The sequence below is a fragment of the Odontesthes bonariensis genome, chromosome 1 (assembly GCF_027942865.1).
Source record: "Odontesthes bonariensis isolate fOdoBon6 chromosome 1, fOdoBon6.hap1, whole genome shotgun sequence".
NCBI lineage: Eukaryota > Metazoa > Chordata > Actinopteri > Atheriniformes > Atherinopsidae > Odontesthes > Odontesthes bonariensis.
In genome coordinates, this window is record NC_134506.1 from 30,187,125 (window position 1) to 30,206,706 (window position 19,582).

At 40.5% G+C, this 19,582-nt stretch overlaps 1 long non-coding RNA gene and 1 pseudogene across 1 annotated transcript; one reads left to right on the plus strand and one right to left on the minus strand.

Annotated features, from left to right (window-relative positions):
* Positions 1 to 349: 349 nt before the first annotated feature.
* On the minus strand, positions 350 to 19,577 carry LOC142378899 (pro-cathepsin H-like; annotated as a pseudogene).
* LOC142378908 (uncharacterized) lies at positions 13,853 to 14,930 on the plus strand. The gene is made up of 3 exons (XR_012769633.1): positions 13,853 to 14,286; positions 14,471 to 14,590; positions 14,693 to 14,930. It is a non-coding gene; the product is annotated as an uncharacterized LOC142378908 (long non-coding RNA).
* Positions 19,578 to 19,582: the final 5 nt, after the last annotated feature.

Sequence of the window (19,582 nt, forward strand, 5' to 3'; positions counted from 1 at the left end):
AAAACCCAAATGCAATGCATTCATGTACCTGGGCATATATAATCTAATGGAGGGTCATAGCTGAATGCACAAAATTCTGCCTTGAATGCAGCTCTCTGTCGCTCTATTAATGTGAAACCTTTGCTCTTTTATCTGATGTAAAATTGTGTTTATGGTAGTGCTTTATTTGATTACAGTTCTGGACACAAATTCCTCTATTTTGTGTTTAGCATAAAATGTTAAAAATCCACATCAAATGTTATGATAATAATGTGGAAAAATCAAACCTTTAAAGTCAGTTAGGGATCCTCAGTATAGATGAGACCTTTAATGGCTATGGATCAAATGTTCCCACTGTGTTCTCCTCGGACTAAAGGTAAAGGTAGGAGGAGCAGGAAGCCAGTCCACACATGTTTTTTCCACTCTCAATCAAAAAGTATCTAACAGAATAAAAACAGAAGATGTGAGTGATACTTGAACAAATGCTTTCACTGAAATACACACACACAGACTATACTTACCCGTTGTTTCCCCAGGCTCTTCCCCAAGAGTTCTTCACAATCCAATACGGAGCGTTGTTTTTATCGGTGCCGTAACCCACAGCCAGAACTGCGTGATTCACACTGTCTGCTGTGTTCTTACACTGGGTGCTAAACAGATAAAACTAGATCAATAGACCACAAATCTTTTCTGGGATGAGTGAGCTGAGGGCCTTTTTCTACAATACACTAATCTTGACTATGCAAAATGTGTTGTGTATGTTTTTTGGGGTTTTTTTTTTGTAGATTTTTATCTTATAGATCGAAACTTGCCATTACACGTATGAAAGGTTTTCCATTTGGACTGAAGTCTAAAATATGTGCTATATTTTCATGTGGGTGCAAGCAGATTTTGAAGCAGATCCAACTCAAATTCTGGTCACCCCATATTTCACTGGTAGCCTCACTTATTCCAAAATCTTCCTCCAACAACTCCCATAAAGTTCATTACTGTATTATGAACATTTCCAAAAGTAGGAAAGAAGCAAAAAGCAGCCACAGTCCAACAGCTCCAACCATGTCTGACGTGCACAACAAAAGAGTCATCTCACCTGGAGTAAACACCTTCTTTGTAGTGCTTGAAGTTGGCCGTGACTTCAAAACCGAAGGTGGTGGGGTCAGGGCTGGACTGGGACCAAAAATGGCCCGGGCATTTTTGGCCATGGCGGCCCACCATGAATATTTATACGATCACACAAGTAATCTGATCACTTTCTGTGAAAAATCCAATTAAATCCTAACACAAATGTATTCATTTAAATAAATCTCCTCACCTTACAAATCAGTTTTTTCATTAAATCGCTCTTCTCTGCCACTCTGTCAATCACTGTGTCAGTATCAAGGGACACAAGAACATCTTTCTCGGTGGCCATCAACATAAAGGCTTCCAGTTTGCTGGCAGAAAGGCAACTCCTCAGTCTGTGTTTGATGTAGCGGAGGGTTGAAAATGACCGAAAATGACCGAGGTAGGAATATTAATTTCGTATTTCTCCGGTTACCTACCAATCCATTTCAGCAAAGCAATGTTTCACTAATATTACATGGGCAACTGTAACCTGTAACACCTGCAAAACAATATAGTTATAACAAACTAAAATAACACTGAACACTTTGGTGTCTACATGAGAGTGTCATAAACATTAATGACACACTTGATATCTATGACTGATGTCATTGGGTCAGACAAATAAGGTAGGTCAGAGGGCTTCGGCGTTCAATATAGTTGTGCGAAGGTGCTCTTTGGTTAGACTTACTTGTCACAAAGGTATGAAGATATCCAAGGCACTCTTCTTCTTTGTTAAAAAAACTTTTAATAAACTGAGCTAGTTCATAGTAGAACAGATGACTGATGTCATTGGGTATTTGCAATATCTGCAAACCAGTCAACTTTACATAAGCCTACAAAATCGAATGGCACTAGATACGTTATAGCCTTGCCTACATTAATGATGGTTTAAGTACTGTAATGCTAATGACAGGCACATGTCACTTTTACACCTTCAAATAAAGTAAATCTACTCATAGCATTAGTTGAAAATAAAGACTGAATGATCTCTGTGACAGATACGCGCAAGCGCACGCGCACACACACACACACACAAAAAAAAACAGGCTAGGCTTTTTATTCGTGTTCCAGCCTGACTGGATAAATAAGTAATAATTTCAGCATGATCAATTCCCCCCATACTGATGTAGTGAAAATGTAGCCTACCAGTCGTTTATCTATAAATACCTAATTTAAGTCCACGCACACGGAGAGCCATGGGCGGCGCTAGGGGGGCGCTAGGGGGTGCTATAGCTCCCCCTGGATTAGCCATAGCACCCGTAGCACCCCCAAGAAAATATCCCATTTTCAAATATAAAATTATATTCTCTATTATTTATTGTGTGGTGACATATTTCAGCCAGAAAATAAAAAAAAGTTATAAACGAACAGATTGTTTTAGACACAAAACAATGACGATTCGGTCATAACCTTTGACCCAATTTATTTTCAAGTTGCAGGCAGAAGAAGAGCAGGGATATATCATCAACAGCACCCAGGAGTTCTTATCCCTTATGCGGCCTTAAGGGTACAAGCGCTAATGGACCCTGGCAGTATCTCCAAAATTACCACACTAAAATCACATGCCATGACACCAAACTTCTACAGTAGTACAAATATGGTCTGTACTCACAAAACGATGCATTTGGAAGTTTGTACATAGTCCAGGAGTTTATTATTATCAACACAAGCCTAATAGCTTTTCTGCTGCTAAAGCTGCGTCGACGTCACTTCCTTGATCTGGGAGCTTCAATGTAAGATGAGAGTTGATCTAGTACTGTAGACAACAAAGCATATGCTATATTCTACATGAATTTTTATGAATTTTTATGTTGTAGAGTTGTGAATTTATTTTATCAATGGAGAAATTGAGCAGCCTTGCTTTGTTGTCTACAGTAGTACGCCATGATAAAAAAAAAAAAATCTCCATGAGAGACAATAGGGTGGATCAGTGAGGGAGCTCTCATTTTCATCAAGTGGATGCTGCACTCTGCACTCTGCCTCCTCAGGGGACACCGTAAAAGGAGTGCAGAAGGTTGGTGGAAAGTACACAGCAGTGGAGCTGCCAGTGCCATCTGCTGTGAAGGACTACAACCACTTCATGGCAGGAGTTGACCTGTCAGACCAGCTGATTGGCTACTGTTCCTCGTGGAGAAAGAGCAGGAAGTGGTATGTGACAGTGCTGCCTCATTTGATTGACACTGCTGTAAGAAACAACCATTTAACTCCATCAGGAGCAGTGTGGCAGACTGGAGCAGCGGTCGACGACACACCAGGCCTTTCCAGTAGCAGTTGAGAGCTGAGCTCTGCGGGTTGCACTCACAACCAATCCCGGAGCACGATAGCACGTCACTGTTGCTATTGTTCAGGGGGCATCTAGCTAGAAAAGAGCCACACAGGGACAGAGGAAGTGCAGGCTATGTGGGAAGTGCACTCCCTTCATGCGTGAGGTGTGTGGAGTGCCGCTGTGTGTTATTGTGGACAGGAACTGTCACAACTCCACTGGTGCCACTGAAAAGTAAAGTTCGACTTTGTGCTTTTCTGTATATAACTTCCTGGGACACAGTCTATTTTGATATACATACATGTGGTTGTTTTGCAAATTGTACACAGCGTGCATTTCATCTTAGTTTTTGTTACAGTTGATTGAAATGAGTGTGCCTCAAAAATGTTATGAACGAAGTTACAAAATAATTTCTCTGAGGTTTGGAAGGATTTCATTAGCTTAATAGCATAATTACCAAAGTCATTTTTTGGCCAAATTGTGATATCTGCCTAACTCTACTCTCCTCCCACTGCTGCATCACCCTGCCTTATTGCCTATGTCCTCAGCCAATCAGAACACATTTTAGAGTCCAAAATCACTATCTGCCTTAGTCATCTCTTTGACTCGGGCATCTTTAACGCTTTTTTTGGTAAGTAACCCCAAAAACATTCAAATATGACTTAGGCAATTCTGCTATTAGGCTAAATATTTCCAATTCTGAGGCCTGGATCTATGACATCTCTGTATTCAGAGATATATGAGATATAACTATTTCAATTGTTTTGTGGTTTATTGAACTTTTTAGAAATGTATTGAGTTAGTATGGAATTATTGCATACATATTATTAAAATATGGGACATGAGGTTTTATTGATGTGTCGCAAATTAAAATGCCCACAAAAAAAAAGCATGTAAATATGTGCTCTGGTGGATTAGTTCTATGGTAGGTTATAAAGGGTTAAAAAGTGACAAAAGTTCTAAGTTACTTATTGAATGAACCTAGATCAATGTATTTATTGGAGTTTATCAAGTAAAAATAATTAAACTGGTTGTATTTATGCATAAAATCACTAATAGTAGAGGAAAGTATGGTAAACAGACAAAATAGTAAATGTTTTTGTACACGTTCCACTGTGCAAGTGTACAGGTCTGCTGCACGACTTAACTGAATTAATTACAAACCCCAACCCAACATTTTAATAATTTATCTTCCTACATCAAAGTGTAGAACAAAATAAGGTTTGATCTGTGAAAACCTGATGTAATTATGAGTTTTTTCATGTGGTCACAGTGCAACTGTTGTACATTTTGCTTTGTAAGAATGTAAAAGTATGTTGTTAAGTGGGTTCCTTCAGTCTGAATGTCTCTTCTGTGTTATTGACCTTATCCAGGTGGCTAAAGTATTCAAAAACGCAAGCGCTCCACAAGTGCAAACCTCTCACGGAAGAGGAAGCGCAGCGCGGTGGCCGGCCCTTCTGAACCTCCTTTAGAGGTTCCGCATTTGGTGCCAAAGCCTAGAGACCCCATCCCACCTGAAGACCTCCCAGCAGTGTCTCCTGCGGCCCTCAGCCTCCAGAGCTCCCAGACAGGACGACGTCCCGCTCATTATTCACAATCACACGGTGGAGAAGTACCAACGAATCTACCACGGGGTGGTTGATGTCATGCTGAGGTGTGTTTCTATCAAATGATGTGACGTTTTCAGATGAATCATCACATTTAAAGCGTTTAAATATTTCAATCAGGTATTTTTATTATGTCATCTCTTTTTCTTCTGCTTCTTGTAGGTACAGAAATGGCCGTGAGCCTGAGCCTGGGACGTTAAATAAAGCAGAACCTCTGGGAGAAACTGAATCGGCCATCAGTGACGACGTCAGTCACAGAAGACGGGCTTCTGACTGTGCATGTCGCCTACGGGACTGGAGAGGATCCTCCCCTTCACAAAGTGGATATTTCTCATGAGCCTAAGCCGAGAAGTCCACCCACAAAATCGTTTACTAAATCTAAATAATATATCTAAGATTTTAAATATGAGTTTGATGGTTAAATGTGATGCGATCTGTACATAGTTATATGGCTTTAAGTTTTGATGAACAACAAAGAATATCTGAAGAAGTAAATACAGTTTCCTTCATCACAGAAGACGGGCTTCAGACTGTGGATGTGTTCAGGGACTGAAGTTGGACAGATCACATGAACGAAAGTCGAGGAATCCACAGAGAAAAATGACTCTGAACTATAAATATTATTATGATTTGTACATAGTTATATCACTTTTACGATTTAATAAATAAAACTAATCTAACTGAAGTCATTGTACCTCTGTACCTCGAGCTTCCAGTATCTTCCAACATCAATTTATTACCCTTTCCTGCAAGTAGTTTTAAATTCCATCTGTACTTAGGCCTTAAAGGATTAATCTTCAGCTTTTGACAGCCACTTTTTTTTTCATCCTTTTACAGTCTACAAACAGATGCAGTTCCATCTACAGTCTCTACCATCAACCATCAGAAGAAAATCCACTTTCAATCATCATCTGTAACCTTCACCATGTGCCACCTTCCCCGTCCACCTGCAGAGCAAAAACTCTACCCTCCATCTTGATTTATGCCTCGACGTCCTCTGGCAGAAAAGACTCAACCCTCCATCTTCACTTGCAGCCATTTACCTTCAAAAAGAAATGAGCCTTTAACCTTTTGTAGAAAGCCTCGTACAAGCTGCTTCCCAGGTTCCTCAGTATGTTTATTCATGATTATGTGAAACATTCTTTGCTAAAACTTTCTCAACTGTGTATGATGAAATCACTGACATGTTTTTTATAACAACAACAATCAACATAACACGAGGCACTGTTATCAAACATGCATAATGTGATTTTGGGTTAAAAAGACACTATAGTTCTATAATAACAATCTCAAAACTGCTTTTCTGAATGAAAATGATAAGAATTTAACTTCAATAGTAAGTGGTCTGAAAAAATGGCTTCAAGAGAATCAACAATAATCCATGGAATTATCTTTTTATGCACAAATAACTCGAATTGGAACTACATTGACTTTAACTACACTTATTACTCACAAAGAACTATATGGCACGCTTACTGGGTATTTATAAAACATTAAAAGTAAAGTCATCATACAAATTAACCTCCTTGAATTAGAGCTATACCAAATGTGTGATTAGATCAAAAGGCTTCTGTCAAATTTATTCAAATGTTGAAATGTGCTTAAAAACTCGCACTTCGAAACCTCAAAAAACTTTGATAAAGCACATGTTCATCATATAATCATCTAAAACACTTTAAAATATACTTTGTTATATACATAATTACAGGAGGTACAACTAAATAGAATTTAAAGTAAAAGCCAGTTAGTATGTTGTAGAGTGAATAAACCAAAAGAAGCAAATATAGGCTTATATTTTAGGTTATTTCACAGAAGCATAATTAAGCATATATTTACGTTCGAAATATTCAGAGTATTCTTTTCAGAAATTGTTAGATTGCGAGACATCCATGATAAAGAGATTTAATATAGTTTTAAAGTTACAATAATGTATAGAAAAACAAGTATTTACAAAATAATAATGAACAAATGTATATACAGTAATGTGCAGATGGATAGTGCATGTATAAATATTGAATAATTAAGTTGAACATGAGTGCAGTGCAGGTATTTATAAACACAGATCAATACTTATTCACTCATTAAGTCTGGTGTGAACTGCTGGACAGTCTGACGGCCTTTGGCAGGAAGGATTTCCTGTAGCGATCCTTGTGACAGCAGAGCTGAATGAGCCTCCTGGAGAAGGAACTCCGTTGTCTGTCCGGTACGTGATGGGAGAGGATGTTCAGGATTACCCACGATGGATAACAGTTTGGATAACAGAGTCCTCCTCTCCATCACAGCCTCAGATGTCTCCAGATTGTATCCAGTGATGAAGCCAGCATTCCTGGTCAGTTTATCTGGTCTGTTTGCGTCGCTGGCTCCAATGCCGCTCCCCCCAGCAGACAACAGGTAAGAAAAATGCACTGCCCACAACGGACTGATAGAAAATCTCCAGCATCTTGCTGCACACATTATAGGATTTGAGCCTTCTTTAGAAAGTAGAGTCTGCTCATCCCTTTTCGGTACACAGCCTTTCCTGTTGGTCATAGAAACTGTGTCCTGTCTGTCAGGTAGTCAGTAATCCAGGAGATGCATCAACTGAATCTTCTCACTTTATCATTTGTTTATCTTCTGGAATCTAGGATGGGTTGGGCAGACTGGGACCTGCAGCTGGGTGGAGTCCTGGGTTTCCTCTCCTCAGTCAGTACACCTGTTGTTCATCAATCTCATCGCCGGCCTGCACCCAATCTCCACCAGATTATCTGCCATAGTAGAGCGGCTCTTTCATGGCTCTCCTGCGTTTCTTGAAGCTCACACTTCTAACATCTCTGTCCCTATGCTTCTCGGTGTCCTCCATCTGGCCGAAGAGCAGCCTACTTGCCCAGATCACTTACCCGCTTCCCTCAAGATGCTCCGCTCCTGTGGAAAACCTCCCGTTGGAACTCAAACCAGTACCCCCCTTTCAAGTTTCCTCTTCCCAGTTCCTAAGTAAGCAAATTCTTCTGTAAAATTTAACACCCTGTTCATCTCTCTCTGGAAACTCTGTTTCAATCCATACCTGGACTAACTTCCCTCTCCTCTCTCCCAGAGCAATCTCCCCTTATGACTGGGCCTTTTCCCCTGAGAGCCAAAGCCGGGGCACATTGCTTCATACATATATATATATATATATAAATGTGTTTTCAGGTAGACTTAATATAACATCCCATCACAGAGGTGATATGTGAAAAACATCACGTGGCATCATTATGTCCACATCCGTGAAAACAACCAATGCACAAACTTGGATGTCCAGCATTCCATGGTTGCTATGGTTCCTCCTCAGGTGCATCTTTTAGATTGTATCATCATTTAAACACAAACACAATTCTATCATTCAAGGACAGTGTTTTCTCAGACATCCCTCATCGATTTCTGTTGATTTCAATCACTTTGACTGACAATTTGCTGCATCTTCTAAAGAGCCAAAGACTCCCAGAAACTTCCCGTGACTCAAAGAAACTTCCAACATGGAAAATGTAAGAAATTTGATTTTTAGAAATTTGATAGTCTGTAGGCTACTATTTTTCTTTGCTTTGCAAAACAAATGGTGAAGAAATAATCTAAATTTTAGTTCAATTGGGGGATTTATACTATTTCTATACTATTTCAGTCATTTTTACCGTCATGATATTGACTGTTAGACCTCAACTGTACCAGAACTTTTAACACCTGTTTATGAAACTGAGCATTGGTTTATAGTTATCCTAAGTTTATTTTTTTTCTTTTTGAAACACTTCCTTTAAGTACTTCAAATCATCTGTCCTCGTAACTACTTTCATAAAATTTTCAAAAGGTTAGAGATTACAGAAATAACATATAAAACACCCATTAACCAGGTCACATTGTACAGAACATAAAGTGAAGTCAAAGTTAGGATAGAATAGAATAGAAAAATACTTTATTCATCCCCCAATGGGGGACATTCAGTAGAGAGTGCATATTTATGTGATTTTAAAGAACAAAAATGGGTTAAAGTTTAAGAGAACGTCATTTTGACTGAAATGATGCTGACTGTCAGACCTGAACTTGCTTTTGAACTTGTTTTAATAATTTTGTTTGAGTAGCTCACATTGTCTGTCCTTAGAATTACTTTTATAAAATCCAACAAAGATCAGACTTTATACTTTTATTATTTGAAATGCAAATTGCAGGTTAACAACTTAAACTTTACAAATATAAGTATATATATAAACTTGTGTGTGTATATATTTATTTATATATTTTTACTATAACTTTTGGAGACATTTTAGTATCAGAGTTTTGCACATTTTTGAAAAAATACAGCTCAGCAGCAACAACGATGAATGTTGCTGTTTTTCAACTTGTTCTGGAACTCTCTTCAGCTGTCTCACTGCTGAGCTGTCGTTTCTTTTTAAAAGTACTATACTTTCATATCAAAACCTGTCTGAATGTTACTATAAAGTATATATATATACACACACACATTTGTTTTTCTAAAAACTAGCTCACACACCTGTTTTTCTAGAACTTAAATCACTGAGGTTGTTAACTTGTACGTTGCACTTAAAAAGCACATGAGGCAGCTGTAGGTCACCTGGGCGAAGCACTGCCCTCTCTAATCCGCCTGTGGTTGGCTGATAATGTTCATCAGTCATCATCAATAAGTGAAAACGTTCTGTTTAGCTGTGTATACTCTGCTGGCACTGGTGAGGTTATGAATGTGACATATATGTGACCATCAGTCCAATGAAATGAAATGCAAAACTACCAAATTCAAAGGGAAACAACTCAGAAAAACTCAAACCTGACCTGAACGAGAAGTTTTCCTACATATTTATAGTATGAAAAGAATATTTTTAAGAGTATTGTATTATTTTATTGAGATTTATTGTTTTGATGTCTATTGTGTTGAATGAATCAAAATGAATGCATTTATTATTGGAGTTTATGGAGAAAATAGTGAAACGGGTACTATTTTGAGCAAGGAAGCACTGATAGTTGAGATCGATGAGGTCCAGCAACTGTTCTTTACCAAACTATTCAGGGACAAAGGAACTCCATGGATTGATAAGACTTCTTAAAAACATCACAGATTTTCTTTAGGAAATTATAAAGATTTGTAGGACTGTGCGAAATTCTCATTTCTTACATTTACAATCCATTTAAACCCATTCTCTGACATGCTGTTTCAGTGTGATGTACCAGCCAACCACCAGGTCATCCGCAGATCCAGGAGGATCACAACCACGGCCCACAGGCAGTGTCCGTGCTGCAGGGACGATCAGGTAAGACATCTGATTCTCACATACAGATAAAAAATTTGATGTTACATTGTGCCCGACAAGTGTACAGGTCTGCTTAACTGAATTAATTCCAAACCCCAACCCAACATTTTTAATCACTTATCTTCCTACATCCAAGTGTAGAATAAAATAAGGTTTGATCTGTAAAAACCTGATGTAATGATGAATTGCATTCTTACAAAGCAAAATGTGCAAAAGGTTAAGTGGGTTCCTCCAGTCTGAACTCTTCTGTGTTATTGACCTTCTGCAGGTGGTTAAAGCGCCCCAAAAACGCAAGCGCTCCACAAGTGCAAATCTCTCACCGAAGAGGAAGCGCAGCGCGGTGGCCGGCCCTTCTGAACCTCCTTTAGAGGTTCTGAGTTTGGTGCCAAAGCCAAGAGACCCCATCCCACCTGAAGACCTCCCAGCAGTGTCTCCTGTGGCCCTCAGCCTCCAGCCCTCCAGAGCTCCCAGACAGGAAGACGGCCAGCTTATGATTCACAACCACACGGTGGAGGAGTACCAAAAAATCTACCACGAGGTGGTTGATGACATGCTGAGGTATGTTTCTATCAAATGATGTGACTTTTTCAGATGAATCATCATCACATTTAAAGCGTACTAAAATATTTAAATTCATTATTTTTTACAATGTCATTTCTGTTTCTTGTAGGTTCAAAAATGGCCGTGTCCGTCCCTACAGCCTGAGCCTGGGACTTCAGATTAAGCAGAAGCTCTGGGAGAGGCTGAATCGTCCATCACTGACGACCACAATCTCTGAAGACGGGCTTCCGACTGTGCACGTCTCCGATGGGGCTGGAGAGTATCCTCCGCTTCACAACGTGGATGTTTCTCATGAGCCTAGGCCGAGAAATCCACCCACAAACAATTGATATTTACTAAATCTAAATAATATTTAATAATCTATTTAAGATTTTAAATATGAGTTAGATGGTTAAATGTCTTGACATCTGTACATAGTTATATAGCTTTAAGTTTTTTTTCATATTTGAATCAGTAAATACAGTTTTTGTCTCCATCAACAGCCATCTACCTGCAGGACAAACCTCCACATTCCACATCCGTCTGCAGCTTCTACCATCCGTCTGCAAAAAACTCCACCTTCCAGCTCCAAATGCAGAGTCTACCATCCGCCTGCAGAAAAACATCCACCTTTCTTCTCCACAAGCAGTCTACCATCCATCTGCAAAATAATCTACCTGATATCTCCACCAGCAGTCAACCATCCACCTGCCGAAAAACCTCTACCTTCCAGCTCCACACGCAGAGTCAACCATCCGCCTGCTAAAAACTCCACCTTCCATCTCATGCAGTCTACCATCCACCTGCACAAAAACTCCAGTTTCCAGCTCCAAATGCAGAGTCTACCATCCGCCTGCATAAAAACCTCCACCTTTCTTCTACACAAGCAGTCTACCATCCATCTGCGAAAAATTCTACCTTATATCCCCACCAGCAGAGTCAACCATCCGCCTGCAGAATAACCTCCACCTTCCATCTCCACCTGCAGAGTCAACCATCCGCCTGCAGAATAACCTCCACCTTCCTTCTCCACATGCAGTCTACCACCCGTCTGCAAAAAATTCCACCTTCAAGCTCATGCAGAGTCAACCATCTGCCTGCAAAAAACTACACCTTCCATCTCCACCTGCAGAATCTACCATCCACCTGCACAAAAACTCCAGTTTCCAGCTCAAAATGCAGAGTCTACATCTGCCTGCAAAAATTCCACCTTCCAGCTCATGCAGTTTACCATCCACCTGCTAAAAACGCCTCCTTCAACCTCATGCAGAGTCAACCATCTGCCTGCCAAAAAACTCCACCTTCCATCTCATGCAGAGTCTGCCATCTGCCTGCAAAAAACTCCACCTTCCTTCTCCAGATGCAGTCTACCATCCACCTGCTAAAAACGCCTCCTTCAACCTCATGCAGAGTCAACCATGTGCCTGCCAAAAAACTCCACCTTCCATCTCCACCTGCAGAGTCAACTATCCACCTGCACAAAAACTCCAGTTTCCATCCCATGCAGAATCTATCATCCGTCTGCAAAAAATTCTACCTTATATCTCCACCTGCCGAAAAACCTCCACCTTCCATCTCCACACGCAGAGTCAACCATTCACCTGCTAAAAACTCCACCTTCCAGCTCATGCAGTCAACCATCTGCCTGCAAAAAAATGCCAACTTTCCATCTCCACCTGCAGAGTCAACCATCCACCTGCAAAAAAACGCCAACTTTCCATCTCCACCAGCAGAGCCAACCATCCACCTGCCGAAAAACCTCCACCTTCCATCTCCACACGCAGAGTCAACCATCCACCTGCAAAAAAACGCCATCTTCCATCTCCACCTGCAGAATCTACCATCCACCTGCTAAAAACTCCACCTTCCATCTCCACCTGCAGAGTCAACCATCTGCCTGCAAAAAACTCCACCTTCCATCTCCACCTGCAGAGTCAACCATCCACCTGCACAAAAACTCCACTTTCCATCCCATGCAGAATCTACCGCCGTCTGCAAAAACTCCACCTTCCATCTCCACACGCAGAGTCAACCATCTGCCTGCAAAAAAACACCACCTTCCATCTCCACCTGCAGAGCCAACCATCCACCTGCCGAAAAAACTCCACCTTCCATCTCCACACGCAGAGTCAACCATCCACCTGCAAAAAAACGCCATCTTCCATCTCCACCTGCGGAGTCAACCATCTGCCTGCAAAACCTCCACCTTCCATCTCCACCTGCAGAGTCAACCATCCACCTGCACAAAAACTCCACTTTCCATTCCATGCAGAATCTACCACCGTCTGCAAAAACCTCCACCTTCCAGCTCCACAGGCAGAGTCAACCATCCACCTGCCGAAAAATCTCAACCTTCCATCTCCACCTGCAGAGTCTACCATCCACCTGCTAAAAACTCCACCTTCCAGCTCATGCAGTCAACCATCCACCTGCCAAAAAACCTCAACCTTCCATCTCCACCTGCAGAGTCTACCATCCACCTGCTAAAAACTCCACCTTCCAGCTCATGCAGTCAACCATCTGCCTTCAAAAAAACACCACCTTCCATCTCCACCTGCAGAGTCAACCATCCACCTGCAAAAAAACGCCATCTTCCATCTCCACCTGCAGAATCTACGATCCACCTGCTAAAAACTCCACCTTCCATCTCCACCTGCAGAGTCAACTATCTGCCTGCAAAAAAACTCTACCTTCCATCTCCACCTGCAGAGTCAACCATCCACCTGCAAAAAAACGCCATCTTCCATCTCCACCTGCAGAATCTACCATCCACCTGTTAAAAACTCCACCTTCCATCTCCACCTGCAGTCAACTATCTGCCTGCAAAAAAACTCCACCTTCCATCTCCACCTGCAGAGTCAACCATCCACCTGCAAAAAAACGCCATCTTCCATCTCCACCAGCAGAGTCTACCATCCACCTGCTAAAAACTCCACCTTCCAGCTCATGCAGAGTCAACCATCCACCTGCCGAAAAACCTCAACCTTCCATCTCCACCTGCAGTCTACCATCCACCTGCTAAAAACTCCACCTTCCAGCTCATGCAGTCAACCATCTGCCTGCAAAAAAACACCACCTTCCATCTCCACCTGCAGAATCTACCATCCACCTGCTAAAAACTCCACCTTCCATCTCCACCTGCAGAGTCAACCATCTGCCTGCAAAAAAACTCCACCTTCCATCTCCACCTGCAGAGTCAACCATCCACCTGCTAAAAACTCCACTTTCCATCCCATGCAGAATCTACCACCGTCTGCAAAAACCTCCACCTTCAATCTCCACAGGCAGAGTCAACCACCTGTCTGCAAAAAAAACTCCAATTTTCATCTCATGCAGTCTACCATCCACCTGCAAAGAAAACTCCAGCTTTCATCTCCACCTGCAGTCAACCATCCACCTGCAAAAAAAACACCACCTTCCAGCTCTACCTGAAACTACTATTTGCCTTAAAAAAAACGAAAACCTCAACAGTACTCTCCATTATAGAAGACAATATTCTCCAGCACTAACCTCCACCTGAAACGTAGGTAGGACCTCCACCCATCATATTTCCTCTTTATCTCTGGCTTCTAACATCCTCCATCCTTCTCCCTTACTGTTCCTTTTCTATTCTGAAATTCCAACTCTACTTGCAGCAAAGATGAAGTGGTGTTTTATTTTTAGCTTTTGACAGCCAATATTTGTATCCTCTTGCTGATTGCAAACAGATGCAGCTCCACCTGAAGTCTCTGACATCACCCTTCAGAAAAATGCCACCTTCAATCTCCACCCTCAAAGTCTATCGGAACTACCCCAACGAGCTCAGAGCCTATCACATAGGTGCAGAGGTAAGAGACGCATCCCAAAAAAAAACAAAAACCACACAACAAGAAACCTCTGAAATGGCACCGCTCATTATTTTCTCTGTTGTTTTCCTCATAAACATCCAGATCGAGCAGCAGAAGCTGAACAAGTCGACACCACCATCTCCTTCCCCGACTGGGAGTGCTCCTTCATGCTGGACTTCAGAACATAAAGAACTCTCTGCTCACTGCTTTCTGAATAAAAATTGCTGGGACTTGTAAATGCTGTTAAAGCTGTTGTGCTCATTCCACAAGTTTCACCTTAAAGAGAAGCCTTAATAAGTGACATTTTGATTTTCCATTCAAGTGTGTGATATTTTCCTTAATGTTCTATTATCTACCTTTTGAATCATTATGTAGTATGAATACAGCTAAATGACATAATCATTGTGATACCAGTCACATTCTCTCAGTGAAATCATTTTTCCTGCTTTGTCCATGAGCAGCGGGATGCTTTGTGAGAATGGCAGAGAGGAGATCTGATTATGTGTTTGCTAAATGCTCTCTAATGGTCTCTAAATGTTTTAGCACATAATGTAAAAGGAGAAAAATATTCTAAATCCGCAGCTAAGATGAATGGACTTCTATCTGAGAGTCACTGTGCAAAGCATCCATGTGAAATCTTTCACTGTTTTAATCACCATGTTTTGAACATGGTGTCTTAACGTCCTGTAAGGGGCTTCCTGGGGCAGCTGTCCACCTTACCTGCACCTTTTTAATAATTTCATTATTGATAACTCTTCTTTCTAGAACAGAGTTTATTCATATTAGCTGCTATGTTCATATTGTCAGCCATCACCAGCATGTATGTTCAACATTGCAGGGCTCTCAAGTCTCACGCAATGAGCGTGAGACACACGCATTTCAACAAGTTCACACGCTCACACGCCACACATGCCATTTCTCACGCTGAGAAATGATCAACTTCGTCGCACAGAAATTCTAATGGCCGATACTATAAACGAGTCAATGGCAGGTTACTGTGCGCTCGTACAGCTCAGAACTATAGCTCTGGTACAGCTGTCTTGATTTAGCAACCCATCGGCAAATCACAAAATAGAATTTCTCAGCCAATCAGAAAACAGAATTTCTTGTTGCCGGGTGTGAAATAGCTTTCAGCTGCAAGCACGCGTCCCATGAATGCACAGCGGACATAACCTATTATGCTCTGAATGCGTGCAGAAGTTGTAGACGAGCTGGAGGTGGAAGAGAACCGTCAGGATCATCAGCAGGTCATATCTTCATTTATTTGAATCTTTTGTTAGTTACTATAGTTTTCCTACTCTTTGTAAAAGACCAATACCTGCCGATTAAAGTGTTCGTTGGAGTAGTAGACCTAAATATTCAGCACACACCCTTTGACATGAGCAACTTAATGAAAAATGAAAAATATGTAGGAGTGTAATTAGGCTTCCGTGGTTAATTTTTTTCAAAGGTGACTGGTATGAACAGATTCCCAATAAGACTAGGTATCTACAATTGCCAAACTGGTATTAGTTCTGCCACACTGAAATGCTGATGCAGAGAGGGTTTTTTCCATGGTGGGGCTCAATAAAACCAAGACCAGGAACACTTTGTTTCTGAATGGAACTCTGTCATCCATCATGACTGAAAATGGCTGACATTGAGCCACAGTGCTTTAAATGGGAGCCCCCAATATCAGTCATCAAGCATCAAAATCTGCCACAAACACTTACAACACTCATAAACAAACACACACAGAGAGGGACTGCTCAAGGGGCCCATTTGGGGTTATGTTTGTTTTTCTTAATTTAATTTGTCTGTTTTTTTTGTTTGTTAAGACTGCATACCTAAAACAATTTATTTTAAAATATAGCAGAATTTAGTGTAAAAGTGAAGATTTGTGATTTTGGTATAAATAAAACAATTTCTTTGTTCTTTAAGTAGCTAGTTTATGGCGATGGGATACTGCAAGGGACCCCCCCCCCAAAAAAAAAACCCGAAAGAAACCCCCCCACGCACATGGCCCGGCCCCTGCCCCGCCCGAATCTCACTCCAAGCAAACTTGAAAACTTGAGAGCCCTGTTCAACATTTAGAGAGCCCTCAGTCCTCCCATTAAAAAAACATGTCGTTATTCTGCTAACATTTTGCCTAACATTAGCCTACTGCTTATAAGCACACGTCTGTTTCCTCCTCCACCTCGATAGCTTTTCCCTCTGTGTTTGGCCTACTCTGTTCTACTGCTGAATGCTGATGAGGTTGACGGCCCTGGCCCTGCACTTGATGGCCCTGCACACGGTGCTGTGGTGGTGGTGGAAGCACTTAAACATGTCCGTAAGCTTCGCACATTTTGCCGCATTTTCTTGTAGGCTTTTTAGCTTTTTATCTCGCAGCTTCTGTGCGCCACCCTTTCGTTTCTGTTTATCCATTTCGGTTTTTGACTGTTTTCTCTCCTAGTCCCCTCAGCTCAAATGGTAGGATTGATTACTGAGTCAACGGTGAGGGGAGGGGCGGGCCAAAGAGGTGCTGAGAGATTTCATTGGACTAGCCCATTGTCCTTCGAGAAATTCTACCAATGGCCGCATTTTGTGTTGCAATTACTGTCACGGCCGATAAAATAATAATAATATATTTTTCAAAATAAAAATAATATATTTTTCAAAATAAAATTAGGACGGCCCCGGCCCAAAAATATGCGTCGGCCCACCCGGTAAGCCCGATAGCCAGTCCAGCCCTGGATGGGGTTGAGCCTGGCCACAACATCGACCATGGCCTTTTCATCATACTGTGAATAAACAAGTTTTAGTTTAATGAGGCTTTTTGTTGTTTTGTTTTGTTTTGTTTTTTATGACGAATAATCCCTTTTATCCTTTGTGTTTTAAGCATCTGTTGTCTTGGCCAGACTGAAAGCCCACTCATATGCACATCACACAATATCCCTTTCATGCATTTATAGAAAAAAAATCTTTTAGTAGAAGAAAAAATAGCACCAAAGTACCTCCTAATAATGTGAGCAGCAATGACACAGTTAATTTTTGTTTCTTTTAGCCTTTTTACCCAGCAGTAATTTGATAAAGAAGACTAACATAACATCACATTGCAGCTACTCTTGTTGCACTGTGTGTTTTCACTCCCACATACTCACACTCGTTATGTTAACATCTTCTTGGACAAAAGCAGCAGCGAGACTTGGCTCAAAGTGGCATGTGTCGTCCTAAAAGAAGACTAAACTTATTAATTGGGATTTGTTTCTATGAATTATCAATTAAATATAAGAAATAAAAATTAAGAAATCATACATGCTTTGTAGGGATAATCCTCCTCCTTTGCTGTATTTGATGTACTCAAATGCGTGGCTGGGGAGCCCCCTGAAAGAGACAATGTAGTTTTAATTGGCTGAAGTTTTACACACAAGTAGTATTCCTAAAAACAACTTGAAAGGTTTTACACCTATAGCCTAGAAATTCAAAACAGATGTAGATTCTTACCCCAAGCACCCGTAGTTGTCAAATTGTTTGGAACAGTCTATCAGCTGCTGCTCAGACTAACACATAGACAAACAAATGGCTTTTAAACACACTTAACAACTTCATATTTTTTTATTTGATTAAGCAAATTACACAAGATGCATCGTACCAGTAAAGAAAATTGGATACCAATACTGTATCTTGTTTAATATCAGCTATGGTTGTACTCTTTTTTTGCTGTTCTGCACCATGCAAAAACACCTGGTTCTTCACAACAGTGACAAAGTTGCCCCTCATTCTCCAGTCTACAAACTCAGGGTGGGGCCCAGTCCTGTATACATGGTTCCCTTTTGTGGCTGAACAGTTCTACGAGATACCAGAATCATAAGATGAAAATCAAAACAAACTTAAATTCCCTGTAATTAAGTGTTTTACAGTCTGATGTGTCCAACCTGTGGTTGGATCAGAAGGTAGAATTTCCCGAACTCCTCAAAGGTCATGTCTGAAAACTGGTTCAGGCCCACTAGATTAAAAAAAAATGACATAACCTTACAATGTGATTCATTTAATTTTTCCTTTGACAGTTCTTCCTTTTCACTCATGTAGTGATGCAGACATTGCACGTTGTGAGGCTGAAGTTAGTGAAGAAGTGTATTTTACTTGTGAAGGAGTGATTCCCAGCATTGTGGAGGTCAATTACCCTCTTATTCTCAGTGAATACAGAGAGACGCTTGTAATATTCCAGGGTGTAATAAATTTTATTGTGCCGCACATCAAAAACAGAAATAAAATAGAGCATCCAAAGTAAGAAACATTATCCAGCTATACAAAAATTACACAATTTCTAGGATAATAAAATATCAAATCTGAGTCATTTTGTTGAGACATTGTAATATGCAGTTACCTGTGACATCCAATGTTTGAAATTATATTCTTCTAATGGGACACAGAACAAAGGCATTTGTAAATTAAATATTTACTGACACTGGAAGCATTTATAACAGAGAAAGTCAGCTCAGTACATGTACTTAAGTAAATATAAATGAAAGTTTCATGTTTGACTTTGGAATTTCCAGTGCCACATCTTCATAGGTCAGGTTATATATTTTCTTTTTAATGTAGCGTTGACTTCTCTGTCATCATTTTAAAGCTTGATAAAGATTTAAAGGTTAAATCATTTGATAGGCTTGTAGCAAAAAATTTGCCATCCGAGATTAGTCTCATCGACAGCAAGTTAAATATCTTCATCTCCACCATAAACAGTAAAATGATTTTGAGCCAACGCTTACATGAGGGCATGTTTTACTCAACATTTTCCAAATAAAATTTTGGACCTGAATACTCACCACTTTTCAGGATAGAAAAATAGACTCATTATAATTTTGGCAGCTACTTTTGTTGAGAATGTAGCATTCAAACATGAGCAAAAAACAAATGGGGAAAGAAAACACAAAAGAGAAAACTTACCCTCCAGTGAAATTAAAGGTGTTAAATGGACAAAACTTAAAGTGGCTGTAATGAGCCACCAAAGACTAAGATCCATACTTC